This window comes from Arachis hypogaea, chromosome 11 (genome assembly GCF_003086295.3).
Source record: "Arachis hypogaea cultivar Tifrunner chromosome 11, arahy.Tifrunner.gnm2.J5K5, whole genome shotgun sequence".
NCBI classification, from domain to species: domain Eukaryota; kingdom Viridiplantae; phylum Streptophyta; class Magnoliopsida; order Fabales; family Fabaceae; genus Arachis; species Arachis hypogaea.
The window spans coordinates 20,410,601-20,421,525 of NC_092046.1; the positions used below are offsets into that span (position 1 = coordinate 20,410,601).

The following is a 10,925-nucleotide window of genomic DNA, read 5'->3' on the forward strand; positions in this document are numbered from 1 at the left end:
ATAATTAAAATAAAAACAAAAATATTTTTCTTTTCTTTTAAGTAATATTCGAATACTCTCTCCCTCATCTCTTTCTATTTATTTATTTAATTACTAACACTTCTCTTCTAATCATAATTCGAACCCCCTCCCTTTCCCTGTGTTTGAATTCCTCTTATTCCATCTTTACCTCATTCTTCTATTCTTCCATTATTCTACTCACATAAAGGAATCTCTATACTGTGACATAGAGGATTCCTCTTCTTTTCTGTTCTCTTCTTTTTTATATGAGAAGGAACAGGGATAAAGACATTCTTGTTAAAGCTGATCCTGAACCTGAAAGGACTCTGAAGAGGAAGCTAAGAGAAGCTAAAGCACAATACTCTGGAGAGGACCTTACAGAAATTTTCGAAAAAGAAGAAGATATGGAAGCCGAAAATAACAACAATGGTGGAGATGCAAGGAAGATGCTTGGTGACTTTACTGCACCAACTTCCGACTTCTATGGAAGAAGCATCTCAATTCCTGCAATTGGAGCAAACAACTTTGAACTTAAGTCTCAATTAGTTTCTCTAATGCAGCAGAATTGCAAGTTTCATGGACTTCCATTAGAAGATCCTCAACAGTTCTTAGCTGAATTCTTGCAAATCTGTGACATTGTTAAGACCAATGGGGTTAATCCTGAGGTCTACAGACTTATGTTTTTCCCCTTTGCTGTAAAAGACAAAGCTAGGATATGGCAGGACTCACAACCTAAAGAAAGCCTGAACTCTTGGAAAAAGTTGGTCAATGATTTCTTGGCCAAATTCTTCCCACCTCAAAAGTTGAGCAAGCTTAGAGTGGAAGTCTAAACCTTCAGACAAAAGGAAGGTGAATTCCTCTATGAAGCTTGGGAAAGATACAAGCAATTGATCAGAAGGTGTCCTTCTGACATGCTTTCATAATGGATCATCTTATGTATATTCTATGATGGTCTGTCTGAATTGTCCAAGATGTCATTGGACCACTGGTACACGGAATCGTGATCTCAACACTTCTTTACAATTCTGCGTAACTGACCAGCAAGTGCACTAGGTCATCCAAGTAATAAACCTTACGTGAGTAAGGGTTGATCCCACGGAGATTGTCGGCTTGAAGCAAGCTATGGTCATCCTTGTAAATCTCATTCAGGCGGATTCAAATGGTTATGAGTTTTGATAATTAAAATATAATTAAAACATAAAATAAGATAGAGTTACTTATGTAATTTATTGGTGGGAATTTCAGATAAGCGTATGGAGATGCTTTGTTGCTTCTGAACCTCTGCTTTCCTACTGCCTCCTACCAACCATGCGTTACCTCCTTCCATGGCAAGCTGTAAGATCCTCTCAGTGAAAATGGTCCTCTACGGTTTCTGCACGGCTAATCAACTGTCAGATTTCTCGTCTCGGATGAAAAATACCAAGTACAGCTACCGCATGGCTAATCATCTGTCGGTTTCCGCTAGCGTCGGAATAGAATCCATTGATCCTTTTGCACACTGTCACTTGCGCCCAACATTCGCAGGTTTGAAGCTCGTCACAGTCATTCCTTCCTGAATCCTACTCGAAATACCACAGACAAGGTTTAGACGTTTTGAATCCCAGGATGTCTACCAATAATTCTAGCTTATACCACGAAGATACTAATCTCACGGACTCGGTCCGTGTATTAGATATCCAAGAGAGTATACTCCGGCTGTCGTCCAATGACTACATTGAACATCATGTAGACCGCTTTGTGGTTGTCAGGCATGCGATCTTGGCTAAGCGAGTAACAAAGATTGGGTGATTGTCACGGGTCACCCCTTCATTCTGACCTAACTGAATTAAGTACGAGAGTATATCTTGGAGAAGAAGTATGCATGAATTGAATAGAAAATAGTAGTAATTGCATTAATTCATGAAGAACAGCAGAGCTCCACACCTTAATCTATGGGGTAGAGAAACTCCACCGTTGAAAATACATAAGTGAAAAAAGTCTAGGCATGGCCGAATGGCCAGCCTCCAAATGTGTACAATGGTCTCTAAAATCAAAGTGATCAAAAGATATTCCAAAGATAAAAAGACGTAAAATAAATCTCTAAAAGTGGTTTTTATACTAAACTAGTAGCCTAGGGTTACAGAAAATGAGTAACTAAATGCAGATAGTGCAGAAATCTACTTCCAGGGCCCACTTGGTATGTGCTTGGGCTGAGCATTGAGATTTACACGTGCATAGGTTGTTCCTGGAGTTAAACGCCAGCTTTGGTGCCAGTTTGGGCGTTTAACTCCAATTCTTGTGCCAGTTTAGGTGTTTTACGCCAAGATGTTTTAGGCTTTCTTTGAACGCCAGTTTGGGCCATCAAATCTCAGGAAATATATAGATTATTATATATTTCTAGAAATCCCAGGATGTCTAATTTCCAAAGCAATTGGGAGCGTGCCAATTGGGCTTCTGTAGCTCCAGAAAATCCACTTCGAGTGCAAGAGGGTCAGAATCCAACAGCATCTACAGTCCTTTTTCAGCCTCTGAATCAAATTTTCGCTCAGGTCCCTCAATTTCAGCCAGAAAATACCTGAAATCATGGAAAAATACACAAACTCATAGTAAAGTCCAGAAATGTGATTTTTAAATAAAAACTAATAAAAATATAATAAAAAGTAATTAAATCATACTAAAAACTATGTAAAAATAATGCCAAAAAGGGTATAAATTACCCGCTCATCACAACACCAAACTTAAATTATTGCTTGTCCCCAAGCAACTAATAACAAAATAGAATAAAAAGAAGAGAAAATACAATAAATTTTAAAAATATCAATGATGATTAGTTTTAATTAGATGAGCAGGACTAGTAGCTTTTTGCTTCTGAACAGTTTTGTTATCTCACTTTATCCTTTGAAGTTCAGAATGATTGGCATCCATAGGAACTTAGAATTCAGATAGTGTTATTGATTCTCCTAGTTCAGTATGTTGATTCTTGAACACGGCTACTTTATGAGTCTTGGCCGTGACCCTAAGCATTTTATTTTCCAGTATTACCACCGGATACATAAATGCCACAGACACATAACTGGGTGAACCGTTTCAGATTGTGACTCAGCTTTGCTAAAGTCCCCAGTTAGAGGTGCCCAGAGCTCTTAAGCACACTCTTTTTGCTTTGGACCACGACTTTAACCGCTCAGTCTCAAGCTTTTCACTTGACACCTTCACGCCACAAGCACATGGTTAGGGACAACTTGATTTAGCCGCTTAGGCCAGGATTTTATTCTTGTGGGCCCTCCTATCCATTAATGCTCAAAGCCTTGGATCCTCTTTACCCTTGCCTTTTGGTTTAAAGGGTTATTGGCTTTTTCTGCTTGCTTTTTCTTTGTCTTTATCTTTTTTTCGCCACTTTTTTCTTTTCTCTTTTTTTTTCTGCAAGCTTTTCACTACTTTTTCTTGCTTTAAGAATCAATTTTATGATTTTTCAGATTATCAATAACATTTCTCTTTTTTCATTATTCTTTCAAGAGCCAACAATTTTAACATTCATAAACAACAAATTCAAAAAAATGCAATGTTCAAGCATTCATTCAGAAAACAAAAGGTATTGCCACCACATCAAAATAATTAAACTAATTTCAAGATAGAATTCGAAACCATGTATTTCTTGTTCTTTTGCAATTAAAAACATTTTTCATTTAAGAAAGGTGAAGGATTCATAGGACATTCCTAGCTTTAAGACATAGACACTAGACACTAATGATCATGTAATAAAGACACAAACATAGGCAAAACATAAATCATAGAATTCGAAAAACAGAAAAATAAGAACAAGGAAATTAAAGAACGGGTCCACCTTAGTGATGGCGGCTAGTTCTTCCTTTTGAAGATCTTATGGAGTGCTTGAGCTCCTCTATGTCTCTTCCTTGCCTTTGTTGCTCCTCCCTCATGGCTCTTTGGTCCTCTCTAATTTCATGGAGGAGGATAGAATACTCTTGGTGCTCCATCCTTAGTTGTCCCATGTTAGAACTCAGTTCTCCTAAGGAAGTGTTAATTTGCTCCTAATAGTTGTGTGGAGGAAAGTGAATCCCTTGAGGTATCTCAGGAATTTCTTGATGAGGAATTTCCTCATGCTCTTGTTGAGGTCCATGAGTGGGCTCTCTTGTTTGCTCCATCCTCTTCTTAGTGATGGGCTTATCTCCTTCAATGAGGATGTCTCCCTCTATGACAATCCCAGCTGAATTGCATAGGGTACATATGAGATGAGGGAAGGCTAACCTTGCCAAAGTAGAGGGCTTATCCGCCACCTTGTAGAGTTCTAGAGATATGATCTCATGATCTTCTACTTCCTCTCCAATCATGATACTATGGATCATGATAGCCCGGTCTATTGTAACTTCAGACCGGTTGCTAGTAGGAATGATAGAGTATTGGATGAACTCCAACCATCCCTTAGCCACGGGCTTGAGGTCAAGCCTTCTTAGTTAAACCGGCTTGCCTCTTGAGTCTCTCTTCCATTGAGCTCCTTCTACATAGATGTCCATGAGGACTTAGTCCAACCTTTGGTCAAAGTTGACCCTTCTAGTGAAAGGGTGAGGATCTCCTTGCATCATTGGCAAGTTGAATGCCAACCTCATATTTTCCGGACTGAAATCCAAGTAATTTCTCCGAACCATTGTGAGCCAATTCTTTGGGTTCGGGTTCATACTTTGATCATGGTTCTTAGTGATCCATGCATTGGCATAGAACTCTTGAACCATTAAGATTCCGACTTGTTGAATGGGGTTGGTGAGAGTTTTCCAACCTCTTCTTTGAATTTTATGTCGAATCTTTGGATATTCACTCTTTTTGAGCTTGAAGGGGACCTCAGAGATCACCTTCTTCTTGGCCACAACTTCATAGAAGTGGTCTTGATGGACCTTTGAGATGAATTTCTCCATCTCCCATGACTCAGATGTGGAAGCAATTACCTTCCCTTTCCTCTTTCTAGAGGTTTCTTCGGCCTTAGGTGCCATTGATGGTTATGGAAAAACAAAAAAATCTTAGCTTTTCCCACATCAAACTTAGAATTGTTGCTCGTCCTCGAGCAAAAGAAGAAAGAAATGAGTATAAGAAGAAGAAATGGAAAAGATGGAGGTGAGGAGTGGGTTCGGCCAAGGGGGGTTAAGTGTGTATGAGGTGTGAAATTGAAGGTTGTAAGGAGGGGTATTTATAGGGTAAGGGAGAGAGGAAATTCGGTCATGTGGGGGTGGGTTTGGGAGGGAAATGGTTTGAATTTGAATGGTGAGGTAGGTGGGATTTTATGACGGACGGATGTGAGTGGTGAAGAGATTATGGAGAAGAGGGTAAGATTTGATTGGTGAAGGGTATTTGGGGAAGAGTTATTGATGGGATTGGTCAAGGGTATTTAGGGAAGAGTGTTATGGAAAGGTGTGAAGAGGAAAGAAAAAGAGGTGGGGTAGGTGGAGATCCTGTGGGGTCCACAGATCCTGAGGTGTTAAGGAATTCTGCTCCCTGCACAAATCTGGCATTCAAACGCCCATTCTATGCCAATTCTAGCGTTTAACGCCAGCTTTGCTACCTTTCCTGGCATTAAACGCCATTCTGCTGTCCATTTCTGGCGTTAAACGCCAGCCAGATGCCCATTCCTGGCGTTTAACGCCATCCAGATGCCAGACAGCCCTTTCTAGCGTTAAAACGCCCAGAGTGCTGCCCATTCTGGTGTTTAATGCCCATAATGCTGCCAGGCTGGGCGTTAAATGCCCATTCTGCTATCCTTACTAGCGTTTAAATGCCAGTAAGTCTGTCCTTCAGGGTGTGCTATTTTTTATGCTATTTTTCATTCTATTTTTGATTTTTCAGTTATTTTTGTGACTTCACATGATCATCAACCTAAAGAAAACATAAAATAGCAATGGAAAATAAATAAATATAATTAAACAACATTGGGTTGCCTCTCAACAAGTGCTTCTTTAATGTCAATAGCTTGACAGTGAGCTTTTAGAGAGCTTCACAGAAACTCAGAGCTTAATGGTGGCCTCCCAACACCAAACTTAGAAGTTGAGTGTGGGGCTCTGTTTGACTCTGTATTGAGAGAAGCCTTTCATGTTTCCTCTCCATGGTTACAGAAGAAGATCCTTGAGCCTTAAACACAAGGTAGTCCTCATTCAACTGAAGGACTAAGTCTCCTCTGTCCACATCAATCACAGCTCTTGCTGTGGCTAGGAAGGGTCTTCCAAGGATGATGGATTCATCTTCATCCTTCCCAGTGTCTAGGATTATGAAGTCAGCAGGGATGTAATAACCTTCAACCTTCACTAAAACATCCTCTACAAGTCTATAAGCCTGTTTCCTTGAATTGTCTGCCATCTCTAGTGAGATTCTTACAGCTTGTACCTCAAAGATCCCTAGTTTCTCCATTACAGAGAGTGGCATGAGGTTTATACTTGACCCAAGGTCACACAGAGCCTTCTTAAAGGTCATGGTGCCTATGATACAGGGTATTAAGAATTTTCCGAGATCCAGTTTCTTCTGAGGTAATTTCTGTTGAACCAAGGTATTCAGTTCATTGATGACCAATGGAGGTTCATCCTCCCAAGTCTCATTACCAAACAACTTGGCATTCAGCTTAATGATTGCTCCTAGATATTGAGCAACTTGCTCTTCAACAATGTCTTCATCCTCTTCAGAGGAAGAATACTCATCAGAGCTCATGAATGGCAACAGTAAGTTTAGTGGAATCTCTATGGTCTCTATATGAGCCTTAGATTCTTTTGGTTTCTCAATCTGGAACTCCTTGGTGGACAGTGGACGTCCATTGAGGTCTTCCTCATTAGAAATCACTGCTTTTTCTTTCTCTCCAGGTTTGGCCATGTTGGTTGTATTTATGGCCTTACATTATCTCTTTGGATTCTCTTTTGTATTCCTTGGGAGAGTACTTGGAGGAGTTTTGGCAATCTTTTACTCAGTTGACCTACTTGTGCCTCCAAATTTCTAATGGAGGACCTTGTTTCAAACTGAGAGTGGTCTTAGATAGATCAGAGACTATGGTTGCTAAGTCAGAGTGACTCTGCTTAGAATTCTCTGTCTATTACTCAGAAGATGATGGAAAAGGCTTGCTATTGCCAAACCTATTTCTCCCACCATTATTATTATTGAAGCCTTGATTAGGCTTCTGCTGATCCTTCCATGAGAAATTAGGATGATTCCTCCATGAAGGATTATAGGTGTTTCCATAGGATTCTCCCATGTAATTCACCTCATCCATTGCAGGATTCTCAGGGTCATAAGCTTCTCCTTCAGAGGAAGCTTCTTTAGTACTGTCGGATGCAGCTTGCATTCCAGTCAGACTCTGAGAAATCATATTGACTTGCTAAGTCAATATTTTATTCTGAGCCAATATGGCATTCAGAGTATCAATCTCAAGAACTCCTTTCTTCTGAGTTGTCCCATTATTCATAGGATTTCTTTCAAAAGTGTACATGAACTGGTTATTTGCAACCATTTCAATGAGTTCCTGGGCTTCTGCAGGCATCTTCTTCAGATGAAGAGATCCTCCAATAGAGTGGTTCAATGACATCTTGGATAATTCAGACAGACCATCATAGAATATACATATGATGCTCCATTCTGAAAATATGTCAGAAGGACACCGTCTGATCAATTTCTTGTATCTTTCCCAAGCTTCATAGAGGGATTCACCTTCTTTCTGTTTGAAGGTTTGGACTTCCACTCTAAGCTTGCTCAACTTTTGAGGTGGAAAGAATTTTGCCAAGAAAGCACTGACTAACTTTTCCCTAGAGTTCAGGCTATCTTTAGGTTGTGAGTCCAACCATGTCCTAGCTCTGTCTCTTACAGCAAAGGGAAAAAGCATAAGTCTGTAGACCTCAGAATTAACCCCATTGGTCTTAACAGTGTCACAGATTTGCAAGAATTCAGCTAAGAACTGATGAGGATCTTCCAATGAAAGTCCATGAAACTTGCAATTTTGCTGCATTAGAGAAACTAATTGAGGCTTAAGCTCAAAGTTGTTTGCTCCAATTGCAGGAATTGAGATGCTCCTTCTATAGAAGTCAGAAGAGGGTGCAATAAAGTCACCAAGCATCTTTCTTGCATCTCCACAATTGTTATTAGGTTCGGCCATCTCTTCTTCTTTTTCGAAAAATTCTGTCAGGTCCTCTCCAGAGTGTTGTGCTTTAGCTTCTCTTAGCTTCCTCTTTAGAGTCCTTTCAGGTTCCAGATCAGCTTCAACAAGAATGTTCTTATCCATGCTCCTGCTCATATAAAAAATAAGAGAACAGAAAAGAAGAGGAATCCTCTATGTCACAGTATAGAGATTCCTTTATGTGAGTAGAAGAATAAAAGAATAGAATGAAGAAGGGAGAAGAAGAATTCGAACACAGAGAGAGGGAGAGGGTTCGAATTATAAGAAGAAGAGAAGTGTTAGTAAATAAATAAATAAATAGAGAGAGATGAGACAGAGAGAGTATTCGAAAATTAATTTAAAAGAAAAGAAAATTATTTTTGTTTTTATTTTAATTATTGGTTAGTATTCGAAAATTAAGAAGGAAAATAAAATAAAATTAGAAGTCAAAACAATTAGTTAATTAAAAAGAATTTTGAAAAAGTGGTTAGTGATTTTCGAAAATTGGAGAAAGAAAAGTAGTTAGGTGGTTTTGAAAAAGATATGATTGAAATAGTAAACTTTTAAAATCAAACAAAAAGTTAAGTAGTTAATTGAAAAAGATTTGAAAATCAATTTTGAAAAGATACGAAGTTAAAAAAGGATTTTGAAATTAAATTTTGAAAAAGATATTATTGAAATTCATTTTGAAGAAGATTTGAAAAGGAAATTAAAAAGATTTGATTTTTTAAATTGAAGTTGATTACTTGACTAACAAGAAACTAAAAGATATGATTCTAGAATTTAAAGATTGATCCTTTCTTAATAGGCAAGTAACAACTTAAAAATTTTTGAATCAAAACATTTAATGTTAGTAATAAATTCGAAAATATGAAATAAAAAGTAAGAAAAAGATTTTGAAAATCAATTTTAGAATTTTTGAAAAACATGAAAGAAAATTGAAAAAGATGTGATTTTAAAAAAAATTGAAAAGATAGAATTTTAAAATTGAAATTTTGACTTGACTAACAAGAAACAACCAAATTTTGAAAATTTTTTACTAAGTCAACTCAAAATTTTGAATTTTATGAGTAAAACAAGAGAAGGATATTATTTTTTATTTTTGAATTAATGAGAAAAGAGAAAAACACAAAAATGAAACAAAACATAAAAATTCAAGATCAAAACCAAAAATGCATGCAAGAATACTTTGAATGTCAAGATGAACACCAACAACACTTTGAAGATCATGATGAACATCAAGAACATATTTTTGAAAGTTTTTAAGAAAAGAAAGACATGCAAGACACCAAACTTAAAAATTTTTAATGTTTAGACACTATGAATTCGAAAATGCATATGAAAAACAAGGAAAGACACAAAACAAGAAAATGTAAAGATCAAACAAAGACAATTATCAAGAACAACTTGAAGATCAATGAAGGACACATGCATGAATTTTTGAAAATTTTAAGAAAATTAAAAAGATGCAATTGACACCAAACTTAAAACTTGACACAAGACTCAAACAATAAACATAAAATTTTTGGTTTTTTATGGTTTTATTAATTTTTTGTATTTTTCGAGAATTATTTTGGAAAGAGAAAAATAAGAAATTCAAAATTTTTAATAAGAATTCTAGGAATCATGCAATGTTAGTCTAAAGTTTCGGTCCAAAAATTTAGACATGGCTAAATAGCTAGCCAAGCTTTATGTGAAAGCTTCAGTCCAAAAGATTAGACATGGCCAAATGGCTAGCCAAGCTTCAGCATACAAATTCAGATAGATAACAGCCAAATAGATGGGAATCCAAAGGCTCTTGCCATGATAAGTGGAAGCCTCAGTCCAAAAAAATTTAGACATGACTTAGCAGCTAGCCAGGCTTCACATATCATCTGAAACTCTAGAATTCATTCTTAAAAATTCTGAAGAACAAATATATTTTTTTTGAAATTTTTTGAAAATTAAAATAAAAAGCTGAAACATAAAATAAAATTATCTAATCTAAGCAACAAGATGAACCGTTAGTTGTCCAAACTCGAACAATCCCCGGCAACGGCGCCAAAAAACTTGGTACACGGAATCGTGATCTCAACACTTCTTCACAATTCTGCGTAACTGACCAGCAAGTGCACTGGGTCGTCCAAGTAATAAACCTTACGTGAGTAAGGGTCGATCCCACGGAGATTGTCGACTTGAAGCAAGCTATGGTCATTCTTCTAAATCTCAGTCAGGCGGATTCAAATGGTTATGAGTTACTTATGTAATTCATTGGTGGGAATTTCAGATAAGCGTATGGAGATGCTTTGTTGCTTCTGAACCTCTGCTTTCCTACTGCCTCCTTCCAACCATGCGTTACCTCCTTCCATGGCAAGCTGTAAGATCCTCTCAGTGAAAATGGTCCTCTAGGTTTCTACACGGCCAAATCAACTGTCAGATTTCTCGTCTCGGATAAAAATACCAGGTACAGCTACCGCATGGCTAATCATCTGTCGATTCCCGCTAGTGTCGGAATAGAATCCATTGATCCTTTTGCACACTGTCACTTACGTCCAACATTCGCAGGTTTGAAGCTCGTCACAGTCATTCCTTCCCGAAGCGAAAAGCCAATAACCCTTTAAACCAAAAGGCAAGGGTAAAAAGGATCTAAGGCTTTGAGCATTAATGGATAGGAGGGCCCAAAGGAATAAAATCCTGGCCTAAGCGGTTAAATCAAGCTGTCCCTAACCATGTGCTTGTGGCGTGAAGGTGTCAAGTGAAAAGCTTGAGACTGAGCGGTTAAAGTCATGGTCCAAAGCAAAAAGAGTATTCTTAAGAGCTCTGGGCACCTCTAACTGGG

General features: G+C 37.8%; 2 non-coding genes across 2 annotated transcripts; one reads left to right on the forward strand and one right to left on the reverse strand.

The window, feature by feature from the left end:
* Window positions 1-809: 809 nt before the first annotated feature.
* On the reverse strand, window positions 810-917 carry LOC112724456 (small nucleolar RNA R71). The gene has a single exon (XR_003163617.1). It is a non-coding gene; the product is annotated as a small nucleolar RNA R71 (small nucleolar RNA).
* A 6,684-nt stretch (window positions 918-7,601) lies between these two features.
* LOC112724171 (small nucleolar RNA R71) lies at window positions 7,602-7,705 on the forward strand. The gene has a single exon (XR_003163348.1). It is a non-coding gene; the product is annotated as a small nucleolar RNA R71 (small nucleolar RNA).
* Window positions 7,706-10,925: the final 3,220 nt, after the last annotated feature.